General features: G+C 42.8%; 1 long non-coding RNA gene across 1 annotated transcript; it reads right to left on the reverse strand.

The window, feature by feature from the left end:
• Positions 1-8,037: 8,037 nt before the first annotated feature.
• LOC147998411 (uncharacterized) lies at positions 8,038-11,758 on the reverse strand. The gene is made up of 2 exons (XR_015646834.1): positions 11,629-11,758; positions 8,038-9,117 (listed from the first exon to the last, which is right to left on the reverse strand). It is a non-coding gene; the product is annotated as an uncharacterized LOC147998411 (long non-coding RNA).
• Positions 11,759-20,751: the final 8,993 nt, after the last annotated feature.

Raw genomic sequence — 20,751 nt, forward strand, 5'->3', positions numbered from 1 at the left:
AAAGCAGTGAATTCCTGGTAATATTCCACTTGATTTCCTCATTCTTACCGAACTCAGGATCCCCTGCCTATGGAATGGCACTAGTCATGGTGGGTGAGTCGTCTTACCTCAAGGCATGCTGTAAGGCCCATCTCCTACATGGTTCTTGGTTTTATTAAGTTGACAATACTAACTACCATACTGCCTAACTTACTTTGTCCTTTTCAGTCTAACAAGTTGATATATCTGATTCCATTTTACAGAGAATTACCAAAAAAAAAAATGAAAAAGATCACCATAAGCCCCACAGATTTTTCATGAGGCATTCTTATAAAAAGACAGAGCACTACTAGATGAGTATGTAGTAGTGACAACAGAAGCTAGGGACTCTGGGGAAGTGGACTCTGGACAAGGTGGGGCTGACCTGGAACCAAGAAGTCAGCTACAACAGGTAAGAGTGTACCTGGATATCTACCCACAGAATCTCCTAATCCCAGCCTCTTCTTCTTCTTCATCCCCTCCCCTGATTAAGCTACACTGATTTTTAAGGCCATAGAGATGAACATGTCCACAGAGAGTCACTGGTGAGGAGCCTTGCTCAGCCCATCTTCGGGCTGTAGGCGCTGTCCATGCTCGACTTAGTTGCGATCGTGTGACTGAAAAGTTGGTGTCATGCTTCTGGCTCAGCACTTTCTGGTTTTCCCCTGGGGTTTCTCTGGGGTACCGATGTTTCCACGTGAGCCATCTGCTCTTCAGGAGTACTGTACAGAATGATGTCAGAAAGCGTCTAGAGAATCTGTTTACATGTCTTACTTTTCAACTTCTAAGTGAACTACGGTGATGCCGCCTTTTCCTCCTAATAGGTTTAGTAACTGGGAACGGAGCTTTGCAGATGGTCGGTCTTTCACCTTCAGGGCAGGATAAGCATGGACTTATAAGCCTTCATTTCAAAGATGATGTGATGTGAAATCTCAGAGGGGTTAGACAAAACGATGTCTCGGGTAAGAGTTTCCCAACACACAAAACAACTGCTTCTAGTTATAGGGCACCTCACCTTTTAGCCATCTAAATATGGCCTGCATGGATTAACCTAATGGCCATTTTACAGGTGAGAAATCAGAAACTCAACGAGAGCTAGAGTTACACTCAAAGTCATAGAACTAGTCCAGGGCTAGATTTCCTGATCGCACACCCAAGAATCATTCTAGAAAAATTCATGTTTTAGTCAAATAACTTGTTACAGGTTTTTTTTTTTTTGCCTTCCTGTCTCATCTATTCTTTTTTATTGGATTTTTAAAATTTACGTTTTAAATATTATCCCATTTACTGGTTTCCCCTCCAGAAACCCATTATCCCTCACCCACCCACCACTCCCCACCTTCCCGCCCTGATATTCCCCTATACTGGGGCATCGAGCCTTGATAGGACCAAGGGCTTCTCCTCCCACCGATGCCCGACAAAACCAATTTGGATGGAGCCATAGGTCCATACCTGTGTTCTCTTGGGATGGTGGTTTAGTCCCTGGGAGCTGGGGGCGGGGCTCTGGTTGGTTGATATTGTTGTTCCCATGTTATGAGGTTGTAAGCCCCTTCAGCTACCTCAGTCCTTTAGTCAAAAAGAGTGATTAAAAACCAGGTGATAAGCAATCTTTTCATATATAAAGATATTCTGATGGAGAAAAAGTAATATTGACCTCATGAATTCAAACTAGGGAGATGGCTCAGTGGGTAGCATGCTTGCTACTATGAGAAATACATTATTTTTTTAAAAAGGGAGCTTGCCCACCAAGGCTCAATACTCCATAAACCTTCTCCATCTTGTACCTGTTTACTTAATCTCTAGATATTCTTGATATTTAATTCTCTCACACCAATTGGATAACTGGGTCAGATTACAATTTGAGCACCCACTAATGTGATGGGATGAATTCCAGTCACCACCTTTGCTTTGTGGTTTCTTTATATGACCCATAATTACTCTTCTCCTGTACAGTAAGCCTGAGGACCTGAATTCAGATCTTCAGTCCCCACATACAAAAATCCAGGTGTGTTTACATAATCTGTACCTTTAGTACTAGAAGATAGAGATAGTAGATCTCTGGATCTTATTGGCCAGCCATTGTAGCCAACTGGTGAGTATCTGTCTCAGTGAGACTCTATCTCAAAAGATAATTTGGGGGCACATCAAAGGACACATCAAAGTTGACGTGTTGATGCTGAACACACACACACACATACATACACACCACCTACACACAAACACACAAGCACAAACACAACACACATGCACACATGCTAACCTGCTCACATGCGTACTTACTCATGCATACACATTCACATGCAAACACACATGTATGCACACACACACACACACACACACACACACACACACACACACACACACACCACAAGTGCTATGAAGAAAAATAAGAAAGGGACTGTGGAAGATAGGTCATGCTATAAAGGAGTGGTGACTGGAGGATTTTTTTAAACAGTTAAAGGGACATTGACTGATAAGGAATGAGAGCTTGATATCAGTTCTCACCCTGCCACCACACTGTTCTGTTATTTTAACTTTCTAAACCTCTATTTCCTTCTCTAAAAATGAAACCAGCAACACATGCTTTGCAGGGCTTGCAGAGACATTTTGATCATCGTCACGCCATACTTAAATATTCAGCTATCTCTACCTATATGGGGTCAGTATCATCCTGCTTTAGGGCTTTAGAGTTACATAGATCTGGTTACAATACTGGTATTATCATTCAGAGTTGTGTGACTCCAAACTTCTCAGTGCTTCTTCCTGCGACACATGACTTACAAGGCATGTCACCATAGAGATTACAACTGTATTTCCCTCTCTCATTCCCTGAGGAAAATCTCAGCTCCCAAACACTAGCAGAACATGGCTAGAGCTCCTAGAGGAACACAAAGAGCCATTGCAATGACAAAGATTCAATCCTGGGATGCCCAGAAGGCTTGCATACTTACACCATTGCTAGGAGACAGAAGCTAATGACCCAGAGTGCTGATGTGGGAAGGGTATGCAGCCTGGGACCAAGTGGGTAGAGTACAGTTATCAATTACTGATGTCTGATATGGCTATAGGATAAAAAAAATATAACCACTACCAACAACAAAAAACTGATCTGAAAGGTGCTGATGGCTGTTCACAATTGCATAAAAACTCCAACTCCACTGGTGTTGAGTCCTTGGTTTTTTTTTCCTGTTTTGCAGATGTCTAATAACTTTCATAATTAATTGTTAATAGCAGCTAACATTTTACCATGAGTCCATCTGAAATACAGACATATACAAATTTTTTTGGCTTCTAGGGAAATGAACCTAAAAAGATCTTTTCCTGAGGCTAATAAGTGACAGCTGTCAGAAAAGAATGTGCAGAGCTAGCAGCCAATGGTCCCAGGCTATTTTCTGCCTGGATATATGGCAGGGCTCTGTTCATTTAAGCCTCCAAGGGCTTACCAAAAATTTATAAATAGACTTCAGTGTATTTTAATTACTAAAGTAAAGGAATGCACTTTGTTGGGTTCCACTTAAATTGGTAGCACCTGGCTAGTTCAAGCATTTTTAAACCATGAGATTCTATCAGCAAACTCCCCTGGGTGGAACAAAGCCTTCTTGATAGGGGAGATCTATTATGTGTTCCAGTTCTTAGGGAGAGCTACATGCTGTGGACTGACAAGCAACAGGGAGACACGCTATGCTCAATGCAAGGTTGGACTGCCTTAGTTTTCACTTCTCTGGAGGACAGGACTCAGACTGACAGGTTCCTTGTAGAGGGGCCGCTTTCAAATTAACAGGGAGTAGTGTTTCTCACCTAGAGAGGGCCCACAATGGAGGACCTGTTCTGGGGGTGGTGAGCTCCCTGTCTTTGGGGGATTTCAGCAAGATGTCAGAGACGGGACTTTGAATAGGAAAGTGGGCAGAGGACAACTGTGATTTTTACCAGCTGGGTTCCATGGAGCACCAGGGTTTGTGTCTGTATAGGCCTGAGGGATGGGTGACCAGTGGAGTAGTGGGAGAGATGTGAAGGTGAAGAATTTTCATCTCCATTCATATTCTAGATAAGGAACCACAGATAGCCATGCATAGTGTGAATCCCAAATGAACTCACTGGACAGGAGTGGTTGTGCTTCATTAGCTGCTGTCATTCAATATTCCTGGTGGAACCTGTTTTCGAAACCTGAGTGAATTGTAATTCCAGAAGTCCCCTAGCTGGAGACTGTGCTTGTTATAACCCAGTTCCTTGCCACTGAGGCACACCACTATGGTCGATGGTTTTATGTCGCCTCGACACAAGGTAGAGTCATTGAGAAGAGGCAGCTTCAATTGAGAAAGTGCCTCTCTAAGACTGGGCTGTAGGTAAGCCTATACGGCACTGTCTTACTTAGTGATTGATAGGGGAGGACTCAGGTCCTTGTGGGTTCTGCCCCCTCTGGGCTGTTAGACCTAGGTTCTGTATAAGCAGGAGAAGGAAGCCATGGGGAGCAAGCCAATAAGCAGCATTCATTCACAGCCTCTGCATCAGCTCCTGCCTCTAAGCTCCTGCCCCGCTTGAATTCTATTCTACCTGCTTTCCATGAGCAATGATGGTAGTACAAGCCTTTCCTCCCCAGATTGCTTCTGGTAGTAGTGTTTCATAGTAACTCTAATTAATATACCCTCGACTAACTCATTTATTTTATTTTTGGTTTCAGCATCAGGAACAACCAAAAGTGTTAATTACACCTAATGTCTAGTCACCTTAATGACAGTCACCTTAGACAGAAGGTACATCCCAATGCATGGTGTGTTCCTAAAAACCAAAATGTTGGATGCTGTCACAAGATTTAGCCAGGAAACATTCAGGAAAACATCCTGATGGTAAACGGGGTTTACAAACATTCATGGGACTTTGCTGAGGTCATATATCTATTAAATGAAGGTTGCTCCTCTCTAGAGGGCCCACACTCTCGTCATCACCATTACGACCCTTCCGCCACTTTAGAAACAGCTGAACAAGCATGAACACGGCATCCTTTACAACCCATGCCTGCCTTGTCTCCACTGCTTCTTTCCACACAGTATTGTTGGTTGGGTCAATAAAGACAGCAGAAGCCAATCACTGTGCGAAGGATAAGGCGGGATTTCCAGGCGGGACAGGAAGAGGAGGGGAAAGAGAGATTGGGTGTAAGATGAGGCTGTGGAACAGATAGGAAGCTGCAGACACGTAGATTTCTCAGGCTCCTGCGGCTGAAGCTAAGGAGAATTGGGCAGGATATTCTTTGCCAAGCCTTTGAGTTATCTGGTCAATATAAAAGTCTCTAGTGTTTTCCTTCTTCTGGGCTAAAGGGAGCTCGGTGAGAAGGATGTTGATGGCACTCAGCGAGTTGAGACCAGAGCAGCTTGGTGAAGCTAGCGATGGGGGCTGGGTAAGAAGGCTGTTCCCAGCATGGGAAATATAGGCAGTGGCTGTTCTTGGAGCATAGCCGAGATCGCAGGAAAGCATTAGCTAGCCGTGGGGACCGACTAGACAACAGGTGAGCAGCTGCTAGTCCCAGAGTCTAGCTGGAGCAAGCCTGTTTAATAAAACTACATGCAACACTCAGCCTTCAGATCTGAGCTCCTGACCAAGTCTGGCGGTGCAGACCTTCAATTCTAGCACTTGGGGAGCAAGAGGTCCACATATTTAGGTCTAGCCTACAGAGTGAGCACAAAGCCTCCTTGGGGGACCTAGAAGAACTTTAAATAAAATGAGAGTTAAAAACAGAGAGAGGGAGAGAGGAAAAGAGGGAGATAAGAAGAGAAAGAAACTGAGGTATAGTTATAGCATACCTACCATGCATGACAGTCTAGGTTCAATTACAAACACTGAGAAAAAAGGTAAACATATTATTCCCTTCAATAAGATGCTTTCTCTTAGTCCTGTGACCTGCCTTTTCCTGTGCTCCCTCAGATCACTCTCACCATGTACTACTTACTCCAACCATGGACCACCACTTGTCATTCTGTAACATTCTCAAGCCTGTCTGCATTCTCCAGGAGACAAGCACTGTAAAAGATAAACTTAAACCTTCAGAGTCTCAGTAAGCATCTACTGGGTGGACAAAAAGTCTTGAGGCTTGCATAGTCTGCTGTGGGAACCATTCCCTTTGGGAACCAGAAGGTCAGGTGAAGCAGAATTTGGCTCCTTCCTCCAGACACACAGCTGTCTGTTTACTGTGCCAGCTCTGATGGCCTCTTCCCAGAGTTTGAAGCATAGGCTTTGGACAGGAACTTGGATTTGACTTAGTCCCTTTGCCTTTGTTTCTACCTCACCTTTGCTGCAAAGAACCATGTGGTGGACCTCCTATAGAACTTGGCACAGGGAGAGCAATGTTTAAGATCCCCCCTGATCCATACAGCCTCTGTCACTACTGGATTCAGCCTGTAATTTAGTAAGAAAAGACACCTGTCTGGCAGAATACAGGAACCTGCTGCCTTGATTCATGAGTTCTAGGTATACCTTTTCCTTGTCCTTAAAAGCTACAAATCCATCCAACTGAGTTCTCCATTCCTGCTGCTCCTGGCCAAGTTCAACCTCATTGTCATCTCTTCACCTGGCTGGAACACGGTCTTTTTCATTCTGTTCCCTGAATTGATTTCTCTCAAATGTAAATGTGACTATACCTAGAAAATTATCAGGATTTAGTTCAAATTCCCAACCCTGTCAGAAGTCCTTGTGCTGTCCCTTACAGGGCATCATACAGTTGAATAGAAGCCACCAGCACAATGTTTTCCGACTCTGTCCCTTCCTCTTCACCTGCCTGCCCTCCTTTCTAACTGGTCCTTTACTCTCTCTATAATTGTGTATACATTCATTCCATGAACATTTATGAGCCAGGTTCTGTTCTAGGAGTGGGAATTCTAGGGAGAAAGGTTCCAAATCTCCAACATAGAAGCCTTATATTTGGGAAAAACAAAAAACAAAACAGATTAGGTAATTGCAGATAGTAGTGTGTGTTCTGATAGAAAATGAGATAGGTCACAAAACATGACTTAAGGGGTTACTCTGGGCGGTCATTTAAATGAGATCATTTCAACATGCTAGGGAGGGATGAGGTATTCTATCTGGTAGCATGTACAGGTCTAATGGTGAGCTGGAGATGGAAAAGGAAACTGCGGCACATGGTAGTTGGTGGGGAGAGGCTAGGAGGCTGAGTTCTTAGAGGAGACTACTCTTAGACCTGGAAATCCTTCCTCTCTGTCTCAGAGGAGTTGTTAAGTGACAGCTTGCTTATAGCCCATTTTCTGGGTCCTGGCCCACGGTTCGCATTTACATACATACATACATACATACATACATACATACATACATACATATATATATATATGTATATATATGTATATATATATAATGAACAATCAAGCACAGCCCCTGACTCTGAGAAAGGCAGAAAGTGACCCCTTCGACCCTCAGGATACACACAGAGGAAGGAAGGACAGACAGCTTTTGAGGAACTCAAAGACACTGAGAAGCCATGGATGCACATGACTGGTGGTATAGACAACCACAGAAGGGAAATGAGGTAAAAGAGAGTTTTCACTGGTCATTTGGAAGAAAACTCCAGGCAGGCACCCAATCTTCAGTGGTGAGAACAAACTCTGATTTGAACAAAAATAAAGGCCAAGGAAAATGGGGTGAATGGAAACAGAGTGCTTCTTAGAGCTCAAGGGTTTCAAGTGCTTCTGGGATTTCCTTCTCTGATACCTCCGTGAATTGTAGACACTGAGAAGGCCTCTAGGGGACGAAGGAGAAGAGCTAGAGTAAATAGTCACTTCACTGGGACTCAGAAGCATTGCGATCAGAGTAAGTCCATCAAAGGGCAGGAAGGCTCCTGACCATCCACAGAGTCTAGAAAGACTTCTCAGGACATCTAAGACAGCGAAAAGTGCCTTGCCAGTCTAAGAGGGAAATTCTAGAATACATACATTTTCACTTAGTTTATTTACAAAGGATGCTTTTCTAGCTCACTGTCGCACCCACCTCGACCGGCAAGGAAGACGCAACACCGTTGAATCCTTCTCAATCAGCCTTTATTGCAGGAACACCTAATTGATAGTACGGGGACCCCGGGGAACAAAGGCACTCGCCTTAAATACAAGACAGGCTGTGGCTGTAAATTTGTCCACTGGGGATTGGTGGAGCATGAAATACCTATTTAGCATGAATATCACCCTGGCCTTGTAGGTGCTGGGGGTCTGCCAACACATGCGCTGTAGGTGTTTACCACAAACGACCACCGGATGTCGGCGCCATCTTTAGCCGCTCCCTACATCTCCCTCTTTTTTGTTTTTTTAAAAATGAACCCATTAGGTGGAGGTAGTGGTCTGAGAGAGGTCAGACATGCCTCACAGAGTGCCCAGCTCGGCCATGGCGAACCACTCTTGCAGTTAGGACTGCACCCCAATGGCTAGAGATGACTTATGTACAACACACCGTCCTGGGCTATACGTGTGTGTTTAATATTAGGGGAGAAGCAGAGCAGAGGGGCATAGGACCAGCCCGAATGTTCAAACAGGGCAAGGCCACCTCTGTCTATGACTGGTCTAGATCTGGGTGTCACGTCAATACACGTCATTGCTCCTGTCTTAGGTCGTTCCTCTCTAAAAACTCAGCCTTACCCGTCACTGGAAATTAACCCTATCGCCACCGGGCTCCTGTCTTAGGTTGGTCCGAGCCTGAGGAAAGTTGCCCGTCTCTGGATACAATGACTTCACATGACAGTGACAAAATATGATCTAGGGCGAACTCTCAATCTATCAGAGAGGCCAGCCATACACTGGGAGAAGCACCGCTTTCAATGGCCGCCATAGCTTGGTAAACAATCGCTTTGTGTCTAGCATGTTCTCGTTTTAAACGGCAAAAAAGCCATAGGCATACTCCACATCCCAAGAGGACAATGGCCCCCCAGGCAAACATGCCAGCCCAATCTTTAAAAAATGAGAAAGCATTGGTGATCCACGAGGTGAAATCCCCAATCGAGATGGGTTCCATTCTGGTGTTGTTAAGGACAGCAATCTGCATCAGCAATTGTCTCGATAATTGTTCCGCTTCCATGGACCAGTTTCCTTTCGAATAATTAGAGATTTCTTTGCTCTGTTGAGAATACTGAGAAAAGTTAGCTTTCAATGGAGTAACACATAAGCCTCTAAAGGAGGAAACGCAGGACAGCTGCGTCATATGATATAATGCCTCAATTTGTTCTTGAATCAAATCTATTCGTTGGTTAGCTAATAGAAAGCCAGATGCCAAGTGGGCATTAAATTCTTCTTGTATCTCTAATGCCACTGCGGTTCTTTCTACAATCTGATTGATAGTCTCAGCTGTCTGTATTTGATTAGTCATAGGTTTAGTAGCAGCATGGCGATCCGCAGCAGAGCGGCCATGCATATCCAAAATTAAGAAATTTAGAGTAAAAAAGAGCTAAAGACAACTGTTCTCTTGGTGTTTTGCCATAGGCAATTCCCCCTTTTTGTTTTTGTAAGAGCTCTTTTAAAGTACGATGTGCTCTTTCTACAATTCCTTGACCTTGGGGATTGTATGGCAATCCTGTATATGTTTGACCTGTATTGTTTGGCAAAATGTCTGAAAAGACTTTGTAGTGTAGGCAGGTCCGTTGTCTGTCTTGAGGCTGTCAGGCTTTCCCCAGACTGTCCACGCCTCTAAGCAATGACTAATGGCATTACGAGCCTTTTCACCAGTCATCAGAGTGGCATGTATAATGCCAGAACAGGTATCAACAGAAACATGTGTATATTTTAAATTTCCAAATTGAGATATGTGTGTGACATCCATCTGTCAGAGCTTTAATGGAATCAGGCCACGAGGGTTAATTCCCACCTGAGGAGGGTGGTGAAACTGAACACAATTCTGGCAACGTAATACTACATCACGAGCTGTAGCTCTAGAGATTTTAAATTTTTGTTGAAGAGTGAAAGCAGGAACATGAAACTTTTGATGAAATTCTCTAGCAAGATCAACTGGAGCTGCATGAAAAATAAATTCTCTGCGAGTACTAGCATCCACCAAAGCGTTATTACTGGCCATGGGACCAGGCAAATTAGTATGAGCTCGAATATGTTGTATGAAAAACTTATTTTTTCTTGGTCCAAATTAATTTTTGTAATTCTAAAAGAATTTGACATATAGTACTAGTCAACCTAATTGGCCCTGTAATTTCAAGTGAGCGCACAGCGTTAACTACATAAGCAGAATCAGAAATTAAATTGAAAGAATCATGAAATCTTTTAAAAACTTCTAACACAATTTTACATTCTGTAATTTGGGGGTGCCTGGCTTCTAGGATAAGAGTTCTATAAAAATATTATCTCAATTTAGACCTGTTTCTCTAGGTCGGCTCATGTCACATATTGTCTAGAATGACTCTATATAAATTATCAGTTTTATGTCAACTTCTTGTTATAGATGTTATAATTTTTTAACCATATCTAATAACTTAAAGGCCAATAATCTATGACCAAGGCATGTAGAACATATTTATACATTTAAAACCAGTCAGAAACAAAATTGAAGTGGTTAACACATGTCTTTAATATTTAGACCAAGCACCATTTTTGCTTTTCTAGCTGTGATTTTAAAAGAAACACCTTGTCACCTGCTAAGTCTAATAACAAGTCAGGGATTTTTCTAAGAGAAACAGACATCAGCTCCCATACCAAGAAGCTGAGGAGCTGCTGGCACCTTTAAGATCAGCTCCTGCAGATGCTCCGCCCCCGGGCAGCTTCTCCAGCTGACCTAGGCTCTTTGCTGCAGGTACAGGGCTCCAAAGGCTGATTGAAACTGCTTTTTATTTATTTGTTCTCTTTTCAGAAACGAGTTAAGACCAAATCAAGGTGTGAATGACCGGCAGATAAAGTTTTTACCATTTTTTCTTTTGAACATGAAACATAAAACATTTAAACAATGAGAAACAAAAACCACAGACATAAACTGACAGACATGAACAGCTTGGTGCACCAAGGACAGACAATAGACATAGAGGGAAAAACTAGATGGTGTCCCACCGAAGGGACCCAGATATCCTACCTATGGAACCCAGAACCAGAAATAAGCATTTCTCCAATAGGAGCCAGCAGAGAGGCAGGACGTCTCCTACCTTTCTTCTGTTCCCAGGAGAGCTCTGAAAGTTTTTCTCTTTCTCCAAAGCATCTGTGGAGAGTCTGGGAGGACTATTTTTCCCAAACCCATTCTCTCTCATGTCTAGGGTGTAAACTATCTCTAATCAGGGTCCAAAGACTAAAACATAACTCTAAAAGAATGCATATACAAAAACACTTTACCATTACCTTGTCTCTTTTTTATTATAAGTTTTATTCATGCTAGCCCAAATCATCGAGGCCTTTTCTAGCCCATCTTACCCCAATACGTCCCTGTTTTATGGCTCCAGGAGATAAGGGCCAAAAGGTTTTATGGCCCCTGGTTCTTGGAACAGAGCTACTAAATCAGGAGAAGGATCGGATCTTCAAGTCTTTATTATTTTTATCTCGTCCTGTTGGAGTAAAAGTTGGTCAGAGTTGATGAAGCATCTGCATTTGAAACACATCTGGTTAGGCTTGGGCCTGGAATGTTCTCTGTTTTAACTTTTACCTCTGGCTGTTGGCAGTTTTGTAGTCCGAGGGGCTTCTCTGTCCCCCAACCTGGGGCATTTTGACCACAGGGGCAGGAACTGGCTGCTGTGGGGATAGGATCAAAGGCACTCTCCATGTTAATGATGACTAACGAGAAAAATAACTTAATGCTGGAGACTGATTCCTCTCTTGGAATAAAACCAACAGATAAGGCAGGCTCCCTGAAAGAACTTCTCTTAATGAGCACTCTCTTTCTGTAAGCAAAAGTTGAAGGTCAGGCCACTAAAGTTAGCAACTGGAATTTTATTTATTTATTTTTTGACCTTGTTCTTTGAGGGATGGATAAATTCCTTTCTTGTTCTTGTTTTCCTTAGAGTCCTCCCCCACCTCGCTCACAGCCTTTTCAAATCGTTCCTCCTGTAGCATTTCTACTGTAGCCTGTCCCTTTAAGGTTCTTTGTTCCCAAGCAAAATTTAAATCTTTCCCAGCTTTTCTTAGCTGTCCACCGCAAGATTCTCAGAGAGCTAGCCAAGGTGCAATGGCAATCGCACTCACTAAGAAATCTCTCTATAGTGCTTCTTTTTATCCTAAGCCTTTTTCTTTTAAACAGCTCCTAAAGAGCCAGAAAAATTGGGTGAGACTGAGCAGTCTCCATGTTCACTGTAGCAGCTCCGCAGCTAGTTTCGCTCCCCCCTACTGTGTGGGCTGGGAGCACAAGCACAGATAAAACACTATGCTTCAAAAATTAAGGTTGGCTATCAACCAACACACCGCCACTAGAGCGGGGTCCATAAAATTAAGTTTCCTTTCTCACTACACTTGCTCCATAGCCGGAGAAAGGCAAGCTCTGGTTAAACTCCCCCAGTCTCCAGGGGTGAGACAGTATCTGCCAAGAGCCTCAATTTGAGCGATAACAAAAGCTGAGTTGACTCCATAGGTTTTGACTGACTCTGTTAATTGTTTTATTGTCTTAAAGTCAACAGGTTCATGATGTCGCTGCCCGTTTGCATCCAGAAAAACTGGAAAACTCAATCCTAACTCTTTCCATACTTCCGGGCAAAAAGAAGTACTTCCTGCAGGCTTCACCATTGTTTTACCTTGAAAGTTATACGGGGGTGCAGGAGGTGCTGTTGGCATAATTGCCTTCTTATTTAAGTCCTTGGCTTGTTTCTGCACAGCTTAAGTGTTTGGCCAGTCAGAATGATAAATCTCTTTCTCATAATGAGCTACCTCCTCCTCAAGGTCAGCTAAGTCACTATCACTAAACTCTGAATCACTAGACATCTCCAAGGTCAATGCCTTTAATGAGGGATAATTTTTTTTTTTGTTCCTAGATCCTGATTACTATTCTCGCCTTTGTCTATCCTCTCCTTGATCTTTTCTGCCTTTTCTTTTACCTCTTTTCCTCCTTTTCTTTTCTTTCCTTCCTTCAAAACTTTCTCTCCTTCTGACATACTCTCCTGTTGCTCTGTAAGGATTCTCTGATCTGTCCTAACAGCTTCTTCACATCGTTTATCTTCCAAGCAGGCATGGATCATACGCCAAAGCGGCCTTGTCCCTGGTTTAAGCTTGCCCACAGTAGTCTCCTTATCCAGATCTTTTCCCAGCCTCTCCCATGCTCTCAAAGTGAGCGACCCTGACACTATAAACCACGGGGCACAACGGTTACACTCATCAAGAAAACTCAGCAGGATTTTCTTTTCAATTTTAAGCTTACGCTGACCAAGAAGCTCCTGAAGAGCTGACAGGAGCGGGGTGGAGTGTGAGCTTCCCATGCTTTTACGACCTTATTTACGATCGATTTACAAGCAAGGCGAGTTGGCGAGCTGGCGTGTTTATTTACACACGATCTTGTGGCTCATCATGGACTCTTCCCAACAAATGCATTCATGCCCTGGACGGTGGCAATTCAGACAGAAGCAACACCACAACACAAAAAGAGTATAAGGCAAAAGTGCTAGTCCAACCCACAAAGGATCAAATGGAAAAGACAACATTACCGTGCTCCACAAACCCCTTTTTGCCTCTAAATCAAGGCTATCATTGTCTCTACTTTTCCAGAGAACTTTATTGTCCTACTAGGGAAGTTTTACAATCCCTTATCCCGGAGCTTTATCGTCCCAACTTCAGGAACTTTACCGTTCCACTTATAGGAACTCTATTGTCCCAATTCCGGCAACTAACTGCCCCTACTGGGAACTTACCGTCGTCGACCGTCCTGAGGCTGAAAAAGTTCTGGATCCAGACGAGAAAAGATAATTTTCTCGGGTCCCCGTACGGGCCACCAGTTGTTGCGCCCACCTCGACCGGCAAGGAAGACGCAACACCGTTGAATCCTTCTCAATGAGCCTTTATTGCAGGAACACCTAATTGATAGTACGGGGACCCCTGGGAACAAAGGCACTCGCCTTAAATACAAGAGAGGCTGTGGCTGTAAATTTGTCCACTGGGGATTGGTGGAGCATGAAATACCTATTTAGCATGAATATCACCCTGGCCTTGTAGGTGCTGGGGGTCTGCCAACACATGCGCTGTAGGTGTTTACCACAAACAACCACCGGATGTCGGCGCCATCTTTAGCCGCTCCCTACAGCTCACATCCTTCCATCTGCTGTGTCCTCTTTCTCCCATCCACTAGTCCCTACCCTGTTTTCCAAACAGGCCCTGCCTCTGTGCCTTTGTACCAGGTACATCTTCTGCATGGACACACACACACACACACACACACACACACACACACACACACATATATATATATATATATATATAATCCATCCTTTGCTTGATTACACCTGGCTTTCCTATCATTCAGTTTTCAGTGCCAATTTTATCTTCTCATCTCAAGCTTGCTGTTCCCCAGAGAAAGAATCTGCCTGGCTTCTCACTAGCCATTGCTATATAGCACTGGATATAAGCTGATCATTTTTCCTGACAACTCTGGTGGTTATCAACTAGCTAGCTGTGTTTATCCTGCTAGGATACACATATCCCGAGGGAGAGACCATTGTCTCTTCCTTCTTCTCCTCTACTGTCTGTCTTAACAGATTCATTTATTTTCATTTTAAGTAGATGAGCATTGGCTTGCATACATATGTGTGCACCACATGCCTATAGTGACATAGAAGCCATAAAGGGCCATCAAATCCTCTGAAATTGGAATTACAGATGGTAGTGAGCCACCATGTGAGTGCTGGACACTGAATGGCATCCTCTGAAAGTGCAACCAGTGGATTTGACCACTGAGCCATTTCTCTAGTTCCCCTTTCATCTGACCCTATGAGAATGAGAACTCTGTAAACATTTCTATACTGAATGAATGAAACAGCTTCTTCTGTGTCTGACACCAAGGACCAAGGAAAGACAGAATAAGCAGCATATAATTTCTAATCTAATATATAGCAAATGCTGACCTCTGGAGTATATATGTCATTTCTTGCCCATTTTATAGTTGAGGTAATAGATACAGAGGCACAGGCTATCTTGTTTTAAGTCCATATAAGTAGATGTGGTGGTTTAAATAGGAATGCTTGTCACATAGCAAGTGACAGTATTAGGGGGTATTAGACGATATTAGGGGTGTTATTGTGGAGGCCGTCTTTGACATCTCAGATATGATCAAGCTATACCCAGTGTGGCTGAAAGTCTTGTGCCATTTGCAGAACAAGACCTAGAACTCTCAATTCCTACTCTACCAACCTGTTTGCATAATATTGCCATACTTTCTACAATGACAATAATGGATCAAAACTCTCAAACTATAAGCAGCTCCAGTGAAATGTTTACTTTTATAAGGGGATAATGGTAGACCTTGGGTGCTGACTCTGCACCCATTCCCACAATACCCAGAGGGAGCCCGACTCCCAGGTGCTCTGAAATGCCCAGGATCACAGAGGAGGCTCGACTCCCAGGAGATCAGACGCAACTAGGAGCACGGAAGTTCTGACACACTCAAGATCACAGTTGAGACCAAACATCTTCCTCAACACCCAGCATAACTGGGAACCCTACAGGAAACAGGGAACCACAAACATACACCCAGCTAGAGGTACAGGGTCCTTCCAGCTTGCACCAGTGCCCGGAGCAAACCCAGGGCTCTGGCTCCCTACCCACTCCAACAACACCCTGAAAAATCTTGACTCCCAGGAGCTCTGACACAACAGAATCTCAGGAGCTTGGCCACACCAGGATTTCAGGATTCTAAAGGCACCTTGACTCTTAAGAGCTCTGATGCACACAAAATCTCAGGATCATAGGATCCCAGAATCACGGGATCATGAAGACAGCTGGACTCTGAGGAGAACTGTGACACAACCAGTGTCAGAGGGACAGGCTCCTGTCAGAGACAGTAAGGGCAGGTAGCACTAGAGATAACCAGATGGGAAGTTCGAGAACATAAGCAACAGAAACCAAGGTTACTTTGGTATCATTGGAACCCAGTTCTCCCACTATAGCAAGTCTTGGATGTCCCATCACACCAGAAAAAGCAAGACTGGGATTTAAAAACACAACTCATGATGAGGACAGAGGACTTTAGTAAGGACATGAATAACTAACTCCCTTGAAGAAATACAGGAGAATACAGATTAAAAAGGTAGAAGCCCTTAAAGAGGAAACACAACAATCCCTTAAAGAATTACAGGAAAATACAATCAAACAGGTGAAAGAACTGAACGAAACCATCCAGGATCTAAAAATGGAAATAGAAACAATAAAGAAATCAGAAAAAGAGACAAACTTATGGGACACAATGACAGCAGTGCTAAGAGGAAAACTGATAGCTCTGAGTGCCTCCAAGAAGAAACAGGAGAGAGAGCATACACTAGCACCTTGACAGCACACCTAAAAGCTCTATAACAAAAAGAAGCAAATACACCCAAGAGGAGTAGACGTCAGAAAACAATTAAACTCAGATAAAATCAACCAAGTAGAAACATAAGAAATACACAAAGAATCAAGAAAACCAGAAGCTGGTTCTTTGAGAAAATCAACAAAATAGATAAACCCTTAGCCAGCATAACTAGAGGGAACAGAGACATTATCCAAATTAACAAAATCAGAAATAAAAAGGGAGACATAACAACTGAAACTGAGGAAATTAAAAAAATATCAGATCCTACTACAAAAGCCTATATTCAACAAAACTGGAAAATCTGGAGGAAATGGACAATTTTCTAGACAGATCCCATGAACCAAAGTTAAATCAGGAACAGATAAACCATTTAAATAGTCCTATAACCCCTAAAGAGATAGAAGCATTTATTAAAAGTCTCCCAACCAAGAAAAGCCCAGGACCAGATGGATTTAGTGCATAATTCTATCAAACCTTCATAGAAGATATAATACCATTACTGTCCAAACTATTCCACAAAGGAATAAACAGATGGAGCACTACCAAATTCCTTCTATGAAGCCACAATTATGCTTATACCTAAACCACACAAAGACCCAACAAAGAAAGAGAACTTCAGACCAATTTCCCTTATGAATATAAATTCAAAAATATGCAGTAAAATTCTGGCAAACCGAATCCAAGAACACATCAAAACAATCATCCATCATGATCAAGTAGGCTTCATCCCAGGCATGCAGGGATGGTTTAATATACGGAAAACCATCAACGTGATCCATTATATAAACAAACTGAAAGAACAAAACCACATGATCATTAGAGGCTGAGAAAGCATTTGACAAAATTTAAAAGTCTTGGAAAGCTCAGGAATTCAAGGCCCATATCTAAACATAGTAAAAGCAATATCAGAAAACCAGTAGCCAACATCAAACTAAATGGAGAGAAACTTGAAGCAATCCCACTAGAATCAGGGACTAGACAAGGCTGCTTACTCTCTCCCTATCTATTCAGCAATCAGACAACAAAAAGAGGCCAAAGGGATACAAATTGGAAAGGAAGAAGTCAAAATATCACTATTTGCAGATGATATGATAGTATACTTGAGTGACTTCAAAAATTCCACCAGAGAACTCCTACAGCTGAAAAACAACTTCAGCACAGCATCTGGATATAAAAGTAACTGAGGGGTTGGGGATTTAGCTCAGTGGTAGAGCGCTTGCCTAGGAAGCGCAAGGCCCTGGGTTCGGTCCCCAGCTCCGGAAAAAAAAAAAAAGTAACTGAGACAAATCAGTACCTTCCTCTACTCAAAGGATAAACAGGGTGAGAAAGAAATTAGGGAAATGACATCCTTCACAATAGTCACGGATAATATAAAATACCTTGGGGTAACTCTAACCAAGCAAGTGAGAGATCTGTATGACAAGAACTTCAAGCCTCTAAAGAAAGAAGTTGAAGAAGATCTCAGAAGATGGAAAGATCTCCCATGTTCATGGATTGGCAGGATTAATACAGTAAAAATGGTCATCTTGCCAAAAGTGATCTACAGAGTCAATGCAATCCCCATCAAAGTTCCAACTCAATTCCTCATAGACTTAGAGCAATTTGCAAATTCATTTGGAATAAAAAAAACCCAGGTTAGGGAAAACTATTATCAAAAATAAAAGAACTTCTGAGGGAATCACCATTCCTAACCTCAAGCTGTATTGCAGAGCAATAGTGATAAAACCAGTATGGTGTTAGTATAGAGACAGGCAGGTAGACCACACAAATGAACTCACACACCTATGGTCACTTGATCTTTGACAAAGGAGCTAAATCCTTCCAGTGGAAAAAAGATAGCATTTTCAACAAATGGTGCTGGTTCAACTGAAGGTCAGCATGTAGAAGAATGCTAATTGATCCATTCTTATTGCCTTTTACAAAGTTCAAGTCCAAGTAGATCAAGGACATCCACATACAACCAAATCCACTGAAACTAGTAGAGAAAGTAGGGAAGAGTCTTGAACACATTGGCAGAGGGGAACATTTCCTGAATAAAATACCAATGTAAAATGCTCTAAGATTAGCAGTAGACAAATGGGACCTCGTAAAATTGCAAAGCTTCTGTAAGGTGAAGGATACTGTCAATAGGACAAAAATGGCAACCAATAGATTGGGAAAAGATCTTTACCAATCCTACTTCTGATAGAGGGCTGATATCTAATATATACAAAGAAGAGAACCAAATAATCCTATTAAAATATGGGGTATGGAGCTAAACAAAGAATTCACAACTGAGGAATATCAAATGAACAAGAAGCACCTAAAGAGATGTTGAACATTCTTAGTCATCAGAGAAATGCAAATCAAAACAACCCTGAGATTCCACCTCACACCAGTCAGAAAGGCTAAGATCAAAAACTCAGGTGACAGCAGATGCTGGCGAGGATGTGGATGGAGAAAGAGGAACACCCCTCCATTGTTGGTGGGATTGCAGACTGGTCCAACCACTCTGAAAATCAGTTTGGAGGTTCCTCAGAAAATTGGACATTGCACTGCCTGAGGACCCAGCTATACCTCTCTTGGGCATATACCCAAAAGATGCCCCAACATATAAAAAAGACACGTGCTCCACTATGTTCATAGCAGCCTTATTTATAATAGCCAGAAGCTGGAAAGAACCCAGATTCCCTTCAACAGAGGAATAGATACAGAAAATGTGGTAGGAGAGGCCCTTGGTCCTGTGAAGGCTCTATGCCCCAGTGTAGGGGAATGCTAGGGTGGGGAGGCCGGAAGGAGTGGGTCGGTGCATGTGGGAGCACCTTCATAGAAGCAGGGGGAGGGGAGGTAAATTTGGGTTGTTAGTGTCTAACTTCTTGAGTTCTTTATAAATTTTGGATATTAGCCCTCTGTCAGATATATGGTTGGTTGAGAACCATTCCTAATCTGTGGCTGTCATTTTGCCCTATTGACAGTGTCCTTTGTCTTACAGAAGCTAAAAGGCAGATGGAGGAAGGGATATGGGTGAAAGAAGGGATGGGGAGAGGAATCAGACGGGTTCAGGTTCAGGTGTGTGGAGGGACAGTAGAGATACTAAAATATTACATGCCCCTGAGGCTAAGTGCCTTATTTTGAGCTAGTTCTAGCTATTTAGGACAGACATTCCTTGCCCACTTTGTGAACTAACATATTTTGAGCAATAGATTAAAAACATTTTTAGTAACTATTAATTTAGCAGACTGCTAACTAGTTTCCATCAATCAAAAAGTTCAGGGAGCATCTTCAGCCTATAGAAAAGCTTCCCTCATCTTGCTATATGTGCTTCTCTGATATACCCACCAATACATTTTGAACTCACCTTGATTTATGATTTTCCTAATTCTGAAAATGTATAAACTTAATGAAAGTACTTCTACATTGGGACATTGAATGTGAGGTAACATAAATCTGTGTTCCTGGCCCTCCAGAGTAAACTATCTTTTATTCCCTTTAAGATGAGACTTGTGGATTTTTGTGTTAACAAAACAAACAGAGTCAGACTTGGGTCAGCTTGATTTTATGTCCGAGCTGCCTGTGCCTACCACACTCCTTTTCTATATCCTTAAGAGTTCAGTATTGGTCACAGCTAGCCTCCTTGTTTGCTGTGTAAACACAGCAACTTGCTCAATTTCTCTACTTCAACATTTTTCCATAGTAAAAGGATGCAATGAACAAAAATAAGCCCCAGCATATGGAAAAATAGGAAAAAACAACAACCAAAACACCCAATAGCTTCGAAATAGTCACTCAATGCTTTCTACGTCCAAACCAACTGGAAGAGGCCAGTCTCTGTGGGAGTCTCCTTCTGTGTCACCCAAAGCACAAACCAAGATAAATCATGGGTCCTATGTAGATACCTTACCACTAGTGCTTGGGAATTTCCTTGCCTTGAGACAGACATACACATCTGATGGTGTCTTCTGTTTGGAAGCTCACTCTGATCCAGTCAGCTGAGCTCATTTCATGTCAAAAGTGATCCACAGTAAGTCACCTGATGATCCATATGGCAGCAAAGGTGTCTTATTCCCTTTGTGTCTAGCCCTGAGCTGAATGTAGTACCCAACAAAGACCCAAAATGACAAATGAGAGTATGGCCAATCTCCCCAAAGATCTGTGGAACACTCACATTTTCACTGTTGACATCAGTCTTGCTGGGGCACCCAAACAACTACCGCCCCAAGAAGGTCAGGTAGAGGTTGTGGAAGAATTCCACATGTTTGTTCTTCACACGGATCTTCTTGGGGGAGTTCCAGTGGATGACCTGGAGGTTGGAAA

The sequence above is a fragment of the Rattus norvegicus genome, chromosome X (assembly GCF_021556685.1).
Source record: "Rattus norvegicus strain SHRSP/BbbUtx chromosome X, alternate assembly SHRSP_T2T, whole genome shotgun sequence".
Classification (NCBI taxonomy): domain Eukaryota; kingdom Metazoa; phylum Chordata; class Mammalia; order Rodentia; family Muridae; genus Rattus; species Rattus norvegicus.